At 46.0% G+C, this 21,103-nt stretch overlaps 1 protein-coding gene across 2 annotated transcripts in view; it reads left to right on the top strand.

Moving 5' to 3' along the window:
• The window catches only part of PRKAR2B (protein kinase cAMP-dependent type II regulatory subunit beta), a 343,470-nt gene that overhangs the window by 164,566 nt on the left and 157,801 nt on the right, over positions 1 to 21,103 (top strand). The gene's annotated exons all lie outside the window — the stretch shown is intronic.

Raw genomic sequence — 21,103 nt, 5'->3', positions numbered from 1 at the left:
CCAAGGCGCTTACAGGAATTGTGATACTTCCTCCCTTACAGGGAGTTTTCTTGTTGTCTAGCCTGCACCGAGTTTTGAGCATCACTTGGACATTATTACCACGCCGCATGATTGGAAGCTTTACTTCCAATTCAGGGTGGGTTCCTTGCCAGTAAAATCAATCTTGGAGACTAAGGACTCAACTGCGATCCAGAAATTGGCAGCAGAATGAAAGTCTGAAATTTCTTCAGTAGGGCAATTGAAATGTAATAGAAGAGTCTTATGTTAATCCTGAGATTTCACAGAAGAAGAAACATAGGGCGATACTGCAGTACAAGAGAAAGAAGATAACCAAGGCATCATCAGAGGGAAACTAGGCAACAAAGAAAAAGACAAAACCTCAGTCTTGATGGTGTGGTTAAGTACCATACCAGCTCCAATTCAGCTTTGAATTAAAAAAATCTTTTCTTCATACCCTGGCTTGCCCACTTCAGAATGCCTTATATATATATATAAGTAAGAAGATTGCATGTCAGAATATTGAGTTTTTCATATTGTGTTACCATGCTATTATAGAAAAAATATCAACAGCCAAAATATCAAGACGGTAAGTAAATAATAGATTTACTGTTCTTAAATCCGTACCTTGAAGATGTCCAGCCAGGCCCTGTGGCTAGTTTTGCTGCAGGTGGCCAGCCCCCCCTTTGGCTGTGTGCAGTGGTGCTTTGGCTGCAGGACTGGGCCTCTGGCTAGGCCCAGCACTTAACCCCCCCATTAGAAGCCAACTCTGCCGCAGGCCCTGCGCCCTACCCATCTGCAGGCAACCAACCCCTGCCCTGCGCTGCTCACTGCCTCTGCCACATGTGTGTGTACATTCACACTCACATATATGTATACATCATATGCATTTATAATACCCAGTGGCTGTCGCAACTGCGTTATTTATAGTTAGGTGAACTATTTTATAGAAAAATCTTTTTTGTGTTGTTAATAACCTTGGCATCATTTGCCGAATCTCCACAAAACGTTACAGAAAGGTGTTAATTTTTGCCAAGTTTGTGCATGGAAAGTTTCAGGGTGATCTGTCAAGTAGGGGCCGAGAAAAATGGGGGTTCCAAAGCAAAATTCCTCAGCATTTTCTATAGACTTCTTTAGGAGGGACTACAGCAAAAACTGCTGAACGGAATTACACCAAACTTGGCAGGAAGCTACATCTTGGTAAGCAGATTGTGCTTGTTGTGACTTGGTGTAAATCTGTTCAGTACTTGTTGAGATATTAAGATAAACAAAATATAGATATGTGGGGGGTTGGGTTAAAGGGACACTCGCGAGGGTCCCTCGAAGTGCTCTCTATTTAATTGTTTCTTTAAACGTTTTGTGGAACACCACATCACCTTATAGTCACTACGGAGTTCTGAGTTTTAAAATATGAACTTTTGGAAACTTTGCACAATGGAAATAATAATCCAGTTAGATATGAGGCATGACCCCTATCTTATTCTTGACAGCTCTTAGTCACAGGCATGCCTGAAGAGTTTCAGTTTTGTATGTCTTCAGGAGTGCAGGTTTTAGGTTCTGCTCTCAGGTCACAGGTCAGGGTGTTCCAGATCGGGTGCCCTGAACTTCCAGGGACGTGCTACAGTGTTTTTTTTTATGTAAGTGCTTATCAGTGAATTTGTTTTAGGCCATCCAGTTGTAGTTTCCTGATTGGCTGTGGTAAAGTGCCATTTTGAATTTTGGCTCCATAAAGCCTTTTTGCTACACAAACTGCTCAAATGTGATTCTTAATTTCCCCAGAAGCCTCCTATTGCTTAGACAGGTCAATGAGGCATATAAATTCATGCTTGGCTACAAAAGAAGAGAGGCAAAGGACAGTGATGATGTCCTGAGACCTTATCAACACTGCTGGGCGGAAGTGTAATTGAATAAAGCCATCTCTGTAAGACAAAAGATTTTGGACAAAGTCTTTGTATATAAAGGAGGAGGCTTAGGGTTATGTTTTTGACTTGCAGTTCAGTGGGAAGAAACCTTTTGATCACTCTACAAGTGAAGTGCTTCAGCAGAATAAAGCAGGTAGGACTACAGACAATTAACCAAGCTCCATCCAAGTAGTCGCTGCTAGAGTTTAAATTAGTTCTAGGAGAATCAAATTACCAATCGTTCCATAGGCCACCATGAGTTTAAGTAAGAACATAATGCTGAAATGTACTCATTACAAATTACAGAGTTTCATCCCATTACTTTATTGGGTCTAGCTGTATTCTGTGACCTGGTATGAACTCACACTGGCAGGCTAAATGTTTCTGTTTTCGAATGAATGAACAAGGTCTTAAAAAGTACAACAGCTGCTCCAAAGATTATCTCGGCACTAAAGACTAATAAGTAGGTGGAAAGAATTATGCCTGACAAAGAGGCACGTTTTGAGCTTCTTCCTAAACAATGGTTTCTAGGCTACAGCGAGAAGCTCTTAAGGAAGCTTAACCAGGCTAAAGCTGCCTACAAAGAAAAGGAGCGGCCACCCCTTCTGAAAACCTGACCCTTGAAACCTCAGCCAAAGCCTCATGAGATGAATGCAGATCTATAACGGGAGTTTAGAGATAAATTCTTGTATCTAGATATTGAGGCCAGAGCGGAAATAAGCTCTCTGAATCAGGACTAGATATTTATGAAGAATCTGCTTCTTTGGTGGGAGCCATTGAAGAGAGCTCAAGTAGGGAGATACTGATGTTCTAAAAGAGAGGTTAAGAATAAGCCAAGCTGCCGTATTCTGCATAATCTGGAGTCTCTAATCAAATAGTCCAGAATGCCCAAATAAAGAACAATGGCATAGACCAGCCTAAAGGTAATTAAGGCATGGACAACTGTCTTCCAGGCAGATAAAGAAGAAAGTGCAGGAACTTCTTTACTGTCCAAAGCAGACCGAAGCAAGTTCCCACCACTTTTGACCAAAAAGAAAGCTGGTTGTCAAATTTGACCACCAGAATTTTTACCACTTCCGACTGGGAAGGTGGAGAAGGGGCTCTATCGGGCCAACAGTCAGATTACTTGTCAGGAGAAAATGGCCCGAATAGAGGGTTCTCTGTTTTGTTCATATTTCACACCAAGTGATTATGACGCATCCATTCAAAAACCGCCAAGAGACAAGTCTTGAGAAGACCAGAATCTATATCTTCCCTCTTATTGAAGGAGACTAGAAGCTGCTTGTTGTCCACATAGGAAATTACCTTAGCTCCGAAGGACTCCACCAGCTTTCCCAGAGCAACCAGATAAACATTGAAAAGAGTGGGTCTCAGCACGGATCCCTGCAGCACACCCACCGAAGAAATCTTAGAGCCAGAACAAAAAGTGGCTAGCCAGACTGCTTGACCTTTGCTCTCCAGAAAAGAGTTAATCCAATTCCACATCAGTCCCGCTAGACCTATGGCATGGCATGCAGGTGTTGAAGAAGCAGATTGAGCAGCACAGCATCATATGCCGCAGAAAGATCCAATTCTATCAGCGGCACCTTACCCCCCTGGTTCAGTGAACTTTTTATGTGTTCCAGTCCCTCCAGTAGAGAGGGTGAAACCAGACAACCACTGTCTCAAGCCTCAAGAAAGTTAGCTACGGGCTGGAAATTTTCAAATAAGGTAGAGTATATGTTCTGGATTCTTACAAGTTGAGCTACTTTCAGGGATTCTCGCACAATTCCTTCTTGGGGGGAGGTCTACAAGAAGATAAGCCAAATAAGCAGCAATTTAGAGTGTCTTCAGTGGGACTCAGGATCCTGAATCCAGTGCCACAAAGATTAAAAAACGCTTGCACTCTAGTTAATTAGATGATTTTGTATTATGTGGCTAAGCCTGAGTATGTGTTTCCACAAAGACACTTCAAGTTTCTATCCCTTTGGTGGCTTAAACACAAAATATTTTTGCCTAATGCTAGTCCATATCCTTGGTGGTAAGTTAAGGCAGTACTTGCTCCAAACACCTTTAGAGCCGTATTACGAAAATAGGATTCTGCAGGTGATCATAAATGGTATGAAGGTTTGTGCGGTATCTTGTGGTGGTGATGTGTTCTCTTGTTTTGTGCTTGTATGTTTTTGTGCTGCATTATTGCAATATGATTTTGTCGTATTGTACTGCAGTAGTTTTGTTGTGTTCTGTTTGACTGTTTTGTTGCGATATGCTCTGTTATGTTTTAAATGTGTTATGTTGTTTTGTGTATGTTATTGTGTTCTGTTGTTTGCTTTAGAGATGTCAACAAGCGCTGCTACATTTCCAGCCAAAAGCACCACATTACTTTAAAATTCCAGTGGGAAGCAACCATCTACCAATGTATAAGTTGATAAAATAGTGCTACTCCCACTGTTGAGCTACTTAAAACACCAGTCAGCCCAAAAGTATGGCAGAGACTAAGGGCCTGATTTATATATTGGCGGAGAGGGTACTCCATCGCAACAGCGATGGAGTTCTCTCCCTGCCAATATAGTGGTCTGCCCACTGCATTTACATACTGGTGGACCTTAGGGTTAATCACGGCATAGACTACTCTGTCTCTGCCATGATTAATCCCTTCCGATGGCATGGGGAGCAAGGGCCGTCGGAGAAATTGCTATATATATGTCCGCCCACCCAATTTGGATTGTATGTAGTAATTTTTACTGTTCCTTAACCATGTATAACCTGGTAGTAAGGAACTGTAAAATCATTGAAATGCTACCCCCGCCATGGGCGCATTACATTTTTTCTTTTTAAAAAGAAACTCCTGTTTCGGGATTTTCTTTTTGAAAAGAAAAATGAACTACTCTGTGCTACAGGGCTGGATCCTCCTGATGCAGCCCCATAGCTTAGAGTAAAATGCTTTGACAGGAAACGCCGTCACAGCAGTTCCTGGCAATGCTTTTATAAATGACTGCCTACCTGGTGGTAGATTATAAATGTGGCAGGCGGTCCTACCACTAGGGCAACGGAGTGATGTACTCCATTGCCCTGGCAAACCGTCAGCCATGATTTAAATTAGGCCTCTTGTCTAAACTTAGCAATCACATACTTGCTTTATGTAGTACGTCCTGGATGTGCATGTCATCTCCGAGGATTCCATTGGACGAATGGTATTCATTCTTTATGCACAACTCTAACAGCACGCAAAGGCCAGAAAAAAGGGGTAGATACCACCCAGGTTCAACTTGGTTTGGCATAGAGGCGCAAACAACTACCTATTTTTGGTTTATAACCTCTACCACACTGGATGAAAAAAGGACAGTAATCCTCACGCCCTCAAAGTGGCATGCTTCATCATCAGGTTCCCCCCTCGCCATGACCAGGCTGTATTTTTTTAATGCGCTTCCTTGTGCGCACTTCTGCGGATACTTTTTTTTTTGTTCCTATGGGTTTTAGCCACACTCTTTTACCGAGGGGGTTCTATAACCCTCATTAAAAGTAGAAGGTCTTAAATTTGTCCCTGATTTATAATATGTGGGGGATGCTTCACTGCACTCTCTTAGCCCGCAGAAGATTTCTGGATGCTCTATGTGTCTTCAATTTCTGACACTTTAGGGTGTTGTCTTTTTAATAGCAGAATACATATTTCAGCTATCACTGCAGACAGAGCCCCATCCAAGATATCAGCAAGTGCTGGCTCTTTTTGCAGGATACTGTGCAAAGTACATCCCTGAACGCTAAACGCGCCTAGCATAAAAATCGCCTTGAATAATAATTATTGACATTTTGCTTGTGTACTTCACCTGATCTCACGGAAAAATCTATAGCAATTTTTGCAGGGTATTTTGGTTCACGGTGAGCCAGACTGCTGAATTATAAATGCCTTTAAATGCTAGCAGCGGGTACTTGAGCAATTAACCTCTGGCTGTGCCTTTGTGCCGCTGCTGGGCAGCAGAAAACAAATCTTACTATCAGCAGCGCGCCAAGCAGCCCCAGGATTCTGATCCGTGGAAATGAAAGCGAGGCCAGGCCGAGGCCAGGAGATTTGCAGCCTGCACTTCCTGCTTAGGTTCACTGGCCTTGGGGGCCCCGTGAGCAAGCTAAGAGGCGCCGCTGTCTGTCAGGCAGCAAGCTTGTGATGGATGAGCTTTGGAATGTAAATTGGGAGGTAGTCTTAGATCTGTAAGCAGGAGGAGGTGAGAATAGCAATGGGAGGAATGAGCAAGGGCAGTTGAGGACGGTAGGAATATATTGAAATAATAGCTGTACTCAAGACTCATAAGGAATAACTTTTCTTATAATTAAGCCTATACAATTGTAATTTCTAAGGCTTTTGGTCAAAATCCCCAAACAGGGCCCGATTTCTAACACTTTTTGGGCACATAAGCAACTCCAGGAATACAATTAAATCTAAGATCCTTATTCTTCCCAATTTTATGGGAATTCTTTCCAGTTTTTATGTAGTGCAAACTCGACCAGAAGGTATTGGACCCCTGTAAACGAGGACCAGTAACATTACACAAGGTCATGGGGAGATAAAGTGATTTGCCTAGAATCACAAAATGCAGAGAGAAACTTGGTTCTCCGGGTTCCAAAGGTGGCACCTCAGGTCATTTCACCACAGCCTCTCTTATCAGTACTAGTGCATATGACACTTACAATTGCTGACTGTCCACCATGAGGGTTCAATTTTTTTAGGTCTCAGCCTGTCGAAAGCAGCGCATGCGCTGCTCTTGTCATACGAGCGCTTCTTGGAATCGATACGATTCCAGAAGTCGTGTCGCGGCTCCGCCTCCATTTTTGATTTGTGCGCGTCATTTTGCATCATAGATTAGGCAAAACACAGTGTAATGATTGCACTGGAGGCAATCACTACACTGAGGGTTGCCACCCTGTCCTCTTTTGGCCCCGCCCACCGGGATTTGATCTTTTACTTGTGGAGGGAGACAGTGTCTTTCAATTAGCCGCTAAGCACTTTTTTTCTTCGTATTACGCATTTGCCTTCAACAACTAGATGACACGCTTTTTATTATTTTTCCGTTCTCGAACGAGTAAGCTGGAGCGGGGTAGGGTCCACTAGCCTGTGGCATAAGTAATCGGTGCTCGGTTAAAGCCATTGCGGCATTATGCAACCCAGGTTCCCCCCGCAGCGTACCTCAGTTGAGCCTAACCGCTAATAAGAATTCTCCGGTGTTCCAGTTGAAGGCGGGAAAGCCGGGTATGGCTCGAGTCAGCAATTCATCTAGTCCCCGGTGAACAGGTTTTTGCATAATCGAGTGAGAAACAAGAGGCGAAGGACTAGCAGGAAGAAAAGGGTAAGTGGGATATAAAAAACACATGACAAAACAGGCAATTTAATTAAGGCGCGCCCCACCCCCTTCCTTTCCTCTTCATCAGCGGGAAAAGGCAATTTGCAATGCTGAGACTCCTCAGCACTTTAGAATCCTTGTTATCATAGCACGACGCATTAGAAGGAAGAAGCAACTTCGCTTTCATTTTAACCCTTCCCTTCCATCTCAGTTTCATTTTGAAATCCCTGGTTTGCCATTGGTCGAGAGCGGGAGAAAGACCTTTAGAGATGGCTCTCTGACCCTGCTATTATTGCAGCAGATGTCAGACAGAAATTACATCTTCATGTGCTTCATTTGAGTCAGGCTGTCAGGTTTTGCACACCTACTTACAACAAGTTATTGCATGACAGCGTCGTACCTGCAGCGAAAAGTAAACTCTATGCTAAAACTTTAAAGCACAACAAAGTAGCTAAAACTTGGACATTATCATTTGTTAAACTGAATTTTGTTCAGAATTCGGGATACCAAAAAGGTAGAGGACATATTAAAGAATCAAAACAAGTAGAATTGTCCGTAACTGATAAGAAGGGCATCTTTGTTTGTTTGTGACTATGGCATAATGAATCATTGTGGCCTAGTGGAAGATAATGATTTGAAAAATGTATTTTCAGTTGACTGGAGGGTGTCAATGGGGACCATCCCCCATACCCCTGCCCCATAAGTCACAGGTGATACTGTTTTAACGTGATAAATCTTTTTTATAGGGTCTGGAGGTTTGGAGCCTAGCCTCCTATAAAATGATTTTAATGCCGCCAAACTCCTGTCCATAACCATGATCCTACCTTCCACCAAGTGTGTCCACGAAAGGTTGTTATCAAAATAAACTCCCAAATAAGGGAACGAGTTCACCACCTCAATTTTTATGGAGTTCATATGGAGATATGGTCTTTTTTCCTTTTTTCCTGCCCCTGCAATTAATATAAAAGACTTTGCCTGATTAACTTTCAGATCCAAAGTGTTCATAAAGGCCGCATACGCTGTGATGAGGCGTTGGAGGCCCAAGCTCGTTCTAGAAAGCACAGTACTGCATCGTTGGCATATGCCAAAATGGGGATACGTTGGAAATCAAAAGTAGGGACGTCCAGTGTTTCACCCATCAGCACCTCCTCCACACCATATGTGTAGATTGAAAAAAGCGGTACGAGGACGCAGCCTTGCCTTACCCCTCTTAGGATGTTAAAGGGGCGGGTTCGCTCCCCATTCTTCCCATACCAAACTGTTGCAGAGGCATGAGAATACAATTGCCGAATGAAGTCAGTTAAGGGCTGTTCGATTCCCAACTCCGCCATAATATTCCAGGGCTTTGGGTGGGACACGCAGTCAAAAGATGTGGATAAATCCATAAAGGCAAGATATAGCTTTACACCCTTGGCTCTGGTATCTCCCTTTTTGTGAATGGGGACTATAACACTCGTCCTCCACGAAAGTAGTGGTCCTATTTGCGCAATCTTATTAAAACATTTGTCAGCAGGGGGACCCAAAGATCCTGATCCTCCTGAAAGAAACCTATGGGAACCCATCCGGCCCCGGCGCTTTTCCCGTGCTGCATGACTCTAAGGCACACTTTACCTCTAGGAGAGAGAACACTAATTTATCCTGGGAGTTAGTCCCTACTGGGTTATGGGGACTGGGCGGGGTGTCAATAAGGGAACAAATATTTGAATAACATGCCACCCAATCTTCCTTACCTACATGGGACTCTAATGTGGGATCTCCGTGCGTCTTAAAGTAAGGGGCATTAATCACATCCCAGAACTCTATACTGTTTCCTGTTTCTGAGGTTTCCTTTAGTCTTGTCCCTTAGTACCCTTTCCCTGGACTTTCTTGCCATTTTAAACTCCCTGTGCAGCGATGCAATTAATAATGTGTCTCTAGGTTGGGTTCTGAGTGCAATTGCCAGGGCCGTTCTTGATCTTGAACAAGATGTATCAAACCAGCCCTTAGCCCTTTTGGGTTTATAACATGTTAACGTGCTGCTTATGTTTTCTAGGATTTTCGAAAACCCTAGTAACATTATGCGGGGAGAGATATTTAAATCCAAGCAGGTTTCGATGCTATCAGGAGAGTTGCTCACCATTTCGAAAAGGAATTAAGAACTATCAATCCAGGCCCACTTGAGCTGGTATCCATTTCTTCTCGCTAAGAGTGGTGGATCAACGTCCTGTTTGGCGGGCACTTTGTGGGGACTGAACAAAACTCACAGGTTAAGATGGCATGATCGCTAAAAGACGTGAATTGGGCATCAACTTTAGTACAGGTCTCATTAAAAGGGTTTGAGACCAGAATAAAATCAATAGTTGCTTCGTAGACAGACCGTCGAAAAGTTTTTAACAGGGAGTCCGAGAGGGAAGAAGGGTTGTTCACAATCACCAAATTCCTGGCTGATAGTATTCCATCGAGACTATTACCAAGGTGCAGTGTGAAGAATGACATAACGGATTACCCGTAAGGTCCACCAAACCAGATACATTCTCTAGGTTATATTTACAAGGATGAATGTTAAAATCTCCCATCCATATAACATGTATGGGTTCCTTTAACCTTGGTAATATTTCATCCAATTCCCTATTCACTTCGTCTGCAGCCAGGTACATATTAGACTCCATATTGATGTTGTAGAAGTTAGTAACAGCCAAATGCCTTGTTTAGCCACCTCAAAAATGAGGATGTGGAAAAGCTGGCCTTTGTCTATGAACTTCTTTATTTTCAGGGCCGACGTGTTAGGGATCAGTGTTAACAAGCCCCCCTTAGACCTCCCTGATGACGATGGAGCAGCCCTAGTTTGGAAAGAGCGATAGCCATTTACAAAAATCGCATCTGTTGCCCAGGTTTCTTGGAAGGAAATTATGTCACAATTCGGCCAAGTTTTTACCCACTGGTCATCACCCAACTTATTTGTTATACCCGCAACATTCCAGGACGCTAATAAGAATGTGCTAGGCTCCCTTGACTTCTGCTCAGACGATCTAGGGGACTCAGTAATGTCAGGTGGTACAGTTTGACCCTCAGGTGGCCTTGGGGGCAGTCAGTCGCAGATCTCCATACCTGAGAGTGGGGAAAATCTATTTGAGGTAGATATGCCCGAGTTTCCCAGGGAGGTAAGATTTGTATGACCCTCCCTATAGTTCCATATTGGTTCCAGAGCATTTATGAGGGACAAGGGTATAAAAGTGACTTAAAGGGAGGGCTACAATTTGGGAGACCCTAGGTGGTGCTCTGTGTAACTGAAACAAAAGCTATCTGGGTATTGATGAGTTATTAAAATTGAGTACCACACAATCGTCTTCCAGTTTTTTGTGGGTCGATTCCACCCACCATACCCTTCTTGCCATAATAATACGGCCGGCAAAGCGTGATCCCCCCTCATCCAGCCTGTTGTATGGATAGACAACCATAGAGAGATTTATTAATTAACTGGATCGTGGATTCAAACTGACCTTCCCTCAGAATGCAAACATTACCTAAAACCAGTTCAAGGGGAGCCGCTGAAGAAGGTCAATGCAGCGCTTCCAACCTAATAAGGGCCTGGCCCTCAATATTTTCCCCCTGATTTAAGCTGACAACATTGGCTCCTACGGTTTTACTTAGGTGTGGGTTACATATGGGCCTATCTGAGATATTACCAGGAATGAAGGGGGGAGTCGTTACAAGTTCCCTCAAGTTAGAGGAGTTGCCAGACCTTTACACTATGCTGGTAAGCCCCTGCGGGGCAAGGGATGGAAACAAGGTAGGTATTTAAAACCTTGGGAAACTATTGGTATGCCGGACGCCCATCGTAAGTCTTGTGTGTGTGGAAAGACCGTGAAGATAGTAGATTTGCTTGGGTTGGTATGTAGGCCAGATATTTCTCCAAATATCCGTAGGATCTGGAGTACCCAGGATCCCGGATTCTCAGGTTCTGCTAAAAAGATCAAAGCTTCATCTTCTTAAAGAGCAATTCTATAGAAAAGTCAGGGTATCCACTCAAACCCCGTAACCTGCTCATCAATCCTAAGCCATTCTGCTAATGGTTCTATTGCAATAGCAAACAATAGGGGAGATAATGGGCACCCCTGTCATGTGCACAGGAAACAATTCAGATGTCACATTATCCACCTCAACATGTGCTGTCAGATCTGTGTATAAGAGTTTAAAATAGGTAATGAATTTGGGCCCAAAGTTGAGGCGTTGGAAAAGATGGAATATATATGAACACCTGATCAAGTCAAATGCTTTTTTCAATGTCTACTAGCAGTATTGCTGTAGGTGAAGTTACCCTGTCTGCTAGGTTTATGGCATTGTTTAGTCACCTAATGTTATGCTGAGTGGCTCTATTAGGAATAAATCCTGCTTGGTCTGGATGCATCAATGAGGGGACCACTTTAACTAATCGATCTGCCATTGCCTTAGCCATGATCTTAACTTCTGCATTCAGAAGGCTGAAGGGGCAGTAGGAGCAGCATATATCTGGGGCTTTCCTGGTTTGGGATCACCACAATCTCAGCACTACGGAAGTTCGGGGGAAGGTTGTTGTGTTTGGTTGCATCATTGATGACATCTGGCAAAGGTTCATTCCATTTATGTGTGAATTACTTAAAAAATTAACTGGAGAATCCTTCAAAACCAGGTGACTTACTGGATTGAAGTTGGCTCAAGGTCGCAGCGAGTTCTCCGCCTGTCAGGTCATCTTCCAGTGATTGTATTTTTTAGTCAAAGAGTGTCCAAAAGGGGAAATTGGCTAGGAAGCTATGAGGTAGTATTACTATTAAAGTGCCTCTCCATGCGTATATACCCTAATAGTGTTGTACGAAGTGGTGGGCAATGGCTGCGTCTCCAGTGATTTGATAACCAGTCGTAGTAATAAGATCCGGGATGGGGCCATGATGTGTTTAATTAGAACAGAAATAGTGTGACAGTTTGCTGGCCTTGTCTCCCCATTGGTAGATAAGTTATTGTAATTCTAGCCAGACCATTTTGGCCTCATCAACTAGAGTGCTGCGCAGTTGCGCTTGGGCTAGATCAATGTCGCAGTGCAGCCTTTGGTGGGGGTCCTCTACGTACTGTTGCTCTAGTCGTTGAATTTGCGTTTCCAACTCCAATATTGCCTGCTTCTTACTGCACTGTTTTACAGTCAAGTACTAGTATTCTTGCCCTGAGGGTTGTCAGTAAGACTTACCACACGGTACCAGAGGACTCAACTGTGCTGCCGTTGTGCGTGAAGTATTGATCTATCGTGTCTCCTATGTGTGAGGTGAGCTCAGTCTCACGGAGGGATCAAGCGGACAGTTACAATCTGAGAGGGGCCCTGCGCTGACCTATTCGTAGGTTAAATGTAGTGGGGGAGTGATCTGAGAGGCTCTGACAAAGAATGTGTGTGTCAACCACTTTATGCATTTCTGTATTTGGAACAAATAAGCATTTGAGACGAGATGACATATTGTGTGCCCCGGATTAAAAGGTGTATCCACTCTCTCTTGTTGGTGAAACAGATGCCAAGCATCTGATAGGCCGAATACCTCCAGGAATGGCTGCAGAAAGGAGCAGCTGCCACCCGCTCCCCAGTGGGTCTGCATTCTGTCTATCTCATCATCTACCACATTACTCCAATCTCCTCCCAGTATCAAGGGCCCCATCTGGAGTTCACCTACGAGTCTTGTGATGATTTCTAAAAAGGATGTTGATAGAGGGGGTAAGGCATAAATGTTTAGCAGCGACAGTGGATTGCCGTGAAGGTGACACGTCATTGCCATGTATTTTCAGCATGAGGTCGAATGTTTTAAAATGAATTAAGGAGTAGCAGAAAGACAAGCAGAATGGGCCTCCATTGTGAATTTTGGGATTTTGTAGATCTTTAGGGACCTCTACCATTCCCATGGCTTTGAAGCAAACTGATTATTCCTTTATTAAAGAAACCTTCAGCTGCCCCTAAGGTTTTAAATAATTTTTGCCCCTTGCCACTTTTAAAGTCCTTGAAAGCATTTTAACCAGATTGTGTGAGCGTTCATCAGTAAATCTGAGCTTCTTGACTTAGCTCAGTTGGGGGATAGACAACTGCACAGTACACAAACTGTGCTTTTGTCCATGAGTGATTTGTTTTTTCTACGGGATGCATAACAATTGCGGCAGAGCGGCTCTGATTTTGTTAGACATTTCTGCAGCCCGTTATACAGTTTCACATGACACCCAGACTTTGATGGAAGGATGTATCAGGGGCAATGAACTGACATGGACTAAATCCTACCTAGATGAGAGAATCCAAGCAGTCAAAATGCCCTCCTTACAGTCTGTGTTCAGGTTGGTTAGACAGGGTGTGGTACAGAGATCTTCCCCAAGATCTACACTGATTCAGCTCATCGGGTAATTTAGCTCCCAGTTTTAATATGTGCAGGGCAGGGTGGTGCTCATTTAGCATCCTTGCAAAAACGACACAGAATGTGTTACCGATGAGTTGCAGAAAAAAAATGAAGACAAGTTTACTCTGGAATAAAACACCCATGCCGCAAGGCAAGAAGAATCTCCACACGGGGATGTTGGCACATTCACAGTTCAGAGAGTCCTGCCCTTGGCTAATCCACATATTAAAACAACAAAAGGAAGGCTAAGCATACCTCCCCAGCAATTGAAAGGTATCCAAGGTGGGACATGACTTCGCCCAGAAGAGAAGGGCATGATTATAGGCATCAGAGGCCTTTTCAATACCCTGTCTAGTTGTTCCCAAAAACTCATCCAGTAAGCAATACGTTGTTTAGTTGTTCCCAAAAACTCACCCAGAAAGGTAATTCTGACGATGAAGTTGTTTTTCATGGCCCATTATCACACTCCCTTGTCTTCTGCAGTGGTACAGTCACCACTGCAGCATTTCACACCAGGGAGGAAGCCAGGATACTCTCAAACTGAATGTATAAAAGGAGCTGCGCATGTCGCTTCTTTAAATCCAAAAGCACAGGCTTGTCAGTATCCTCCACTATGACTACAGTTAGACCCTCATTCCACGTGGCCAATTTATTCCGATTGGTCTGGTAACAGCAGATACCTTCACCACTAGAATAATAAGCGTATTAAAAACACTGTGGATCTGTTTATTTTCACCAGGAGACCAGCCGCCAAAATCTCTGGCTTAAAGTCTGGGGGAAAATGAGAATATATTGGGGAATATGACCCAGAATTACTGTTTCCTCCTGAAAGTCCTCATTTCTGAAGAGACTATCAGGGCACCATTTGTAATCCCCTGGTAACTGCACCCCCAGAGTTACCTGGATCCCAGGTATCAGTAACTTTGGAGTGGGGGGGGGTAAATTACCTGGAGGATTACTGGGCCACTTGGAATGAGGTACTTGAAGTCCTCAAATAGAAGCAGAGACACTTACACAGCATATTCCCAAGGCCCCTAAAACAAGGTGCATCACTTATAACACTTCCAATGCAGCTCCTGCCCTTCCATCAGTAAGATACCAATGGCTCAAGATACCAGGTAAGGCAGCCTCTGCCACTTCAACTGGAAGTTTGGTATTGACAGCCTGTCCCGCTTCTCTCATTGGAACTCACAGCACAAAATATCTTAAGAGTGAGATGGAATTTCAATCTGTGGAAATAAAAATTCTTCCACAGATGGTCCAGATTCTGAAGCACCTCCTTAGAAGGTCATCGCCCTATTCCCATTGGACTGACCCTAGTCCCACTGCCTCGAGCCTGCTCCATCTCCCACATACCAAAGCAGATAGGAGAGACAGGTGAGCGGATCCTGAGCGAAAGTCACAAGATTATTCTTGAGAAACAAGTCGCAATGCACTGTCTGTATTCCTGGGTTGTGGGGGAAAACATGATTGTTCTCTTTCCCCTGCAGGTGTCTGCACATATTTGACTGTTGCATCCTATGCTAGAAGGCTTATTCTCATATAACTCATATTCTGCGATCGCTTAATTGGTTGCCAGGAGATGCTGGACAACACAGCTCTACTGTCTCACCAGGAACCACGTAACCTCTCATGAGTCCAAGACTGCCAAGGTTTTCTAAACTTTTCATCTTAAAATTCTGAGACTTGTGAAACAGAAGAGTATATCCCTCTCTTTAACTGGCATAGCCATGCAGTTCCCGAACTTGCTTTGCCCTGAAGGTGAATTCCTAAGTGAAGCACTATCAATCAATCAATCATATCATTTGTAAAGTGCACTACTTACCCGTGAGGGTCTCAAGGCGCTGGGGGTGGGGAATGCTGCTACTGCTCGAAAAGCCAGGTCTTGAGGAGTCTTCTGAAGGTCAGCAGGTCTTGGGTCTGCCGTAGGTGGATGGGGAGGGTGTTCCAGGTCTTGACGGCGAGGTGGGAGAAAGATCTGCTGCCGGAGGTCGCTCTTCGGATGCGGGGGACAGTGGCGAGGGCGAGGCCGGCGGAGCGGAGCTGGCGGGTGGGGGTGTAGAAGCTGAGTCGTCTGTTGAGGTACGCTGGTCCGGTGTTGTGGAGTGCCTTGTGTGCGTGGGTGAGGAGCTTGAAGGCTATCCTCTTGTTGACGGGGAGCCAGTGCAGGTCCCTCAGGTGGGGTGTGATGTGGCTGCGGCGAGGGATGTCGAGGATCAGGCGTGTAGAGGCGTTCTGGATGCGTTGCAGCCGTCTCAGGAGTTTGGCCAAGGCTCCTGCGTAGAGGGTGTTTCTATAGTCCAACCTGCTGCTGACGAGGGCCTGGGTGACCGTTCTTCTCGTTTTGGTGGGGATCCACTTGTAGATTCTGTGGAGCATGCGGAGGGTGTTGAAGCAGGAGGAAGAGATGGCGTTGACCTGCTTAGTCATGGAGAGGGTGGAGTCAAGGATGACCCCTAGGTTGCATGTGTGGTCGGTGGGTGTTGGAGCTTTTCCCAGTGCGGTCGGCCACCAGGAGTCGTCCCAGGCTGAAGGGGTAGATCCGAGGATGAGGACCTCCGTCTTGTCTGAGTTCAGCTTCAGTCGGCTGTTCCTCATCCATTCGGCAACAACCTTCATTCCTTCGTGGAGGTTGGTTTTGGTGGTGTGGGGGTATTTGGTGAGGGAGAGGATCAGCTGGGTGTCATCGGCATAGGAGACGATGTTGAGGTAGTGCTGTCGGGCGACGTGGGCGAGGGGTGCCATGTAGATGTTGAACAGCGTTGGGCTGAGGGATGAGCCCTGGGGTATGCCGCAGTTGATCTCGGTGGCTTCGGAGCGGAAGGGGGGTAGGCGGATGCTCTGTGTTCTGCCGGAGAGGAAGGAGGTGGTCCAGTCCAGGTCCTTCTCTTGGATCCCGGCGTCGTGTTCGTAGTGTGCGGTGGCAGACCGTGTCGAAGGCAGCTGACAGGTCCAGGAGGATGAGGGCCGCTGTTTCTTCGTTGTCTAGCAGGGTCCTGATGTCATCGGTGGCGGCAATGAGGGCAGTCTCGTTGCTGTGGTTGCTGCGGAACCCGGACTGGGAAGGGTACAGGATGCTGTTCTCCTCGAGGTAGCGGGTCAGTTGTTTGTTGACGGTCTTCTCGATGACCTTCGCCGGGAACGGGAGCAGGGAGATGGGCCGGAAGTTCTTGAGGTCCTTGGGGTCTGCCTTGGGTTTCTTGAGTAAGGCGTTGATCTCGGCGTGCTTCCAGCTCTCCGGGAAGGTTGCTGTCTCGAAGGAGATGTTGATGACTTTCCGAAGATGAGGTGCGATGTCTGTGCTGGCTTTGTTGAAGATGTGGTGTGGGCATGGGTCTGACGGCGATCTGGAGTGGATGGTGTTCATGATCCTGATGGTGTCGTCGTCGTTGATGTTGGTCCGGGGGAGCAGGAAGTTGGTGCGGATGGTGGTCGTGGGGGTGGGAATCTCAGTGGTTGTCGGGGCGGTCGTGGTGTTGAAGCTGTCATGGATGTCTGCAATCTTGCGGTGGAAGAAGGTGGCCAGCGAGTCGCACAGGTCTTGCGAGGTTGGGATGTCGTTGGTGTTGGAGCTGTGGTTGGGGTTGGAGAGTTCCTTCACGATGTTGAAGAGCTCTTTGCTGTTGTGTGCGTTGTTGTCTAGGCGGTCTTTGAAGGAGGCCCTTTTGGCGGATCTTATGAGGTGATGGTGTCTGCGGGTGGCGTTCTTGTGGGCTGCGTAGCTGTCCGGTGTTCGTTCATGGAGCCAGTTCTTCTCCAGTTTTCAGCAGGTTTGCTTGGAGGCCTGGAGGTCTTTAGTGAACCAGCTGGTTTTCTTGCTGGTGTGACTGTTGGAGGGTTTCTTGAATGGGGCGAGGGTGTTGGCGCAGTCGTCGATCCACTGTATGAGGTTGTGGCTGGCGGTGGCGGGGTCGGTGGGGTCGGTGGGGTCGGCGGGTGGGCTCTGGGCGAGGGTGGTGGTTAGCTGGTCTTCGGTGACTTTGCTCCAGCAGCGGCGAGGCATCTGTTGGGTGCGGTGGTGCGTGGTGGGCTTCTTGAAGGTGAAGTGGATGCAGCGATGGTTGGTCCAGTGGAGTTCAGTGGTGTGGTTGAAGGAGACGTGGAGGCTTGCGGAGAAAATGGGGTCAAGCATGCGGCCGGCGGCTTGGGTGGGTGTTGTGACGAGTTGTCTGAGTCCGAGGTTGGCTAGGTTGTCGATCAGGGTGGTGGAGTTGGTGTCATTGTTGTTCTCGAGGTGGAAGTTCAGGTCCCCGAGGAGGATGAAGTCTGTGGAGGCGAGGGCGTGTGTGCTGACGAAGTTGGCGATGGAGTCGCTGAACTGTGGTTAGGGTCCGGGGGCTCTGTAGATGAGGGTTCCTCTGAGGGTGGTGTCGGGGTCGGCGTGGATCTGGAAATGCAGGTGTTTGGTGGTGCTGAGGGTGTCGTTGGTGTTGGTCGAGACTCTGAGAGTGTTCCTGTGGACGATGGCGATTTCTCCTCCTGTTCCGTTGGTGTGGTCCCTACGGGTGATCTTGTAGCCTTCCGGGACGGCTATGGCGATGTCGGGTGCTGAGGCGGGGTTCAGCCAGGTCTCTGTCAGGAAGGTGACGTCTGGGAGGTTGAGTCGAGTAGGTCCCAGAGTTCAACGGCGTGTTTGCGTGCGGAGCAGGTGTTGAGGAGGATGCATCTGAGGTAGTTGGGTTCTTTCCTGGTCGGCGGCTTGGCGGGGCGGATGCTGGTGAAGCTGCAGTTCCAGCAGGTAAAAGGTCTGTGGGTGCGTTTCGGGGCAGCCAGGAAGCAGGTGTGTGATCGTCCGATGTTGAGTGCGTGGAGGGTGCTGGCATCGTAGTGGTGTCGGGCATCGTGGCGCCTTCGGAGCGCCAGCGGCGGGCCCGTTGCGCTGCCTCCATGTGGGAGGGAGGAGCAGCTGGGAGGTGGGAGCGGGGAGCGGGGTGGCGATTGGGAGAGCAGGGGGGCGGGGCCGCAGGCATGCAGCGGCAAGAAAGAAGCGGGTGAGGGACGGCGGGGGGGAGCTAAGGGAAAACAAGGCACAAGAGATGCAGAAGGAAAACAAAATTAGGCAACAGGGCACAAGAGATGCGGAAGGAAAACAAAACTAGGCAACAGGGCACAAGAAATGCAGAAGGAAAACAAAATTAGGCAACAGGGCACAAGAAATGAAGAAGGAAAACAAAATTTTGCCCAAAACCTGCACAACAGAGAATTCTCTGCCATGGTACATGCAGGAATCCAAGATAGCTTTTGGTTCTGCCTCGGGGGCCTGGAATGAGTAGCCGTGGAAGGGTGGAAAGTTTTTGTATCTGACTGTGGAAGGTATGGGATATCTCGATCATAGCTGCAGTTCCCTAAAGCAGGCCGAAGCTGAGGAGATCCTAGACTGACTTGCTGGCATGGTGACAATGAAGCATGCTGGTGGTGTGGATGGCAATTAAGGGGAATCAGGTTTAGCTGCCTGAGCTAGAACTGAATGTTGAAAGACCACAGATTAGAGTGGCAACTGGGTTTTAATAGGGTGACTCTTGCCCAGTAGCTAGCACTGGTGGAGGAATACAGAAGGTTCACCAGTACATTGAACTTAAGAAATATTTTTCTAAAAATGTTACCGAAAGGCTGCCTCGAAAAGGTACACAGTAATAAAAATAGTTTTTCACAGTGCAACAGGGGTCTCCATCAAAACAGATCAGAGCAGCAAGTGAGAATTAAGACCCAACCTCAAGAGGAATCATTTTTGCTAGAATATATCTATGTTCTGTGGGCTGCGACAGAGGGTAGAGGGTCTGATCCAGATAGGTAACTTACACTTTTGAGTGATTTACAGATTGGAGTAAGTTTATTGGTGTTTAGTATTCACAAACAACTGAGCCTAAATTGACTACAAAAGTGTAATCTACATATCTACACCCCCTGTGTAAAGCACTTGACTTTTTTCTTGGGTGGCTGGGTGACGTCTCCCTAACCCTCTCCCTGACACTCCCTAAACCACTTTTGAACCTCCCAAATCCCATCCCCTTTTGTTGTAAGTCTGCTTCTTTCTTCACCTACTCATACCAGTCCCTCCCTCATTTACTACTAAAACGTATACTTACCTGTTTGGAGAGTCCTCAGACATAAATAGAGGCAATGCGGAGACTCCGGACACAGAAATATAGGTAATGCAGGAGGCATTAGTTGAGCTGCTCAAGCACCCGACAGATAACACCGACCCGCCCCCTGAGTGAGAGGACCTGTGAGTGAGAGCTGAACCGATGCCTTATTGGGTTGTGGCATATGGGAGAATGACAATCTAGAGCCCATAGCGGCTTCCCTGGTCTAGATACCTCCCTAGCGGAATCACTGTGTCTGCTGACTTGTATGGATGGGTAGGATTCTCCACAGAACCAATAACGACCAAGCGACATGCCTGAGGGGTGGGGGGGGGGAGTTACATAGGAGGGAAGGGGAGGGAGGGGTACATTATTCTTGTTGTTTGTTGTGACCTCAATAAACTCGGACTGGGACAAATTATTGGGATGTCGTTCTCTTACCTTGACGTTGCAACGCATAACTTCCCTGAGAACTCGAACACCATACTCTGTTGATAATTTCCCATGGCCCACGCATGGGGAACCCTGCACCGGGAACTATGCGCCTAACAGTTTTATTTATTGCCACCTGATCACACGCTGTAAACCTTAACCCTATTGTCTTATTTGTGTACCTGAAAATTGCTGAATAAAATCTGTTTACAAAAAAAATATATATATATAGGTAATGCAGAGGTGTAAACTCTGCATGTAGTTTATGTAGTGCAAAATGTACTATAAAGTGCAGTTTATGATTCAGGCCCCTTGATGGTCAAAGTACTTTTTTGAAAGGCTGTCAATAGGAGCTGAAACTAAAAAAACTTATAGGCAGGTCTCCAAGTGGATCCCCAAGTTGTGCAGTTCGAATCGAAATCCTAAGAACAAAAGGCTGCTTTGGAGAACCACAAAACCATAGAATTTGCGTAGTGACATTATTGAGGTGTCTGGAACTAATGCAGCTCTTTGATAACTGAACACAGCCGCCTTGTAGATTGTAGACCGGGGGGGGGTATCCTGGAATCCAGAAATAGAGGATGTTGTGATGATGCTGCACCTAATTCTACAATCAGATGCTGGAAGACATAACTTTAAAAGTTCACAAGGACAAAAACATTTTTGTAAAACTCAAAAATATGGCTATTTGTCTGTTTATGAATCGATAAAGGAAAGAGGGTGGGTTAATAGGGACAGGGAGTGCAGAAAAAGAGAGTGGGTCTGAAGGCAACATAAAGAGAGATCAAATTCCCATTACAAAGTAAGACACTGATAAAACGTTTCAGTCTTGAGAAAGGCACATCACATGCGAACAAGTTGCATTTCAGCTACATGATTTAGGTGGTGGTGTAGTTACTTACATTATATCATATTATATGCAATGCCTGCAGAACAGTATGCTTTGGTATGTCAAAAAATGCTGTATGTTCTGGAACATCATATATCAAATACAAGACGGCCTG

This window comes from Triturus cristatus, chromosome 4_1 (genome assembly GCF_964204655.1).
Source record: "Triturus cristatus chromosome 4_1, aTriCri1.1, whole genome shotgun sequence".
Lineage (NCBI taxonomy): Eukaryota > Metazoa > Chordata > Amphibia > Caudata > Salamandridae > Triturus > Triturus cristatus.
This window is presented reverse-complemented; position numbering and strand designations above follow the sequence as displayed.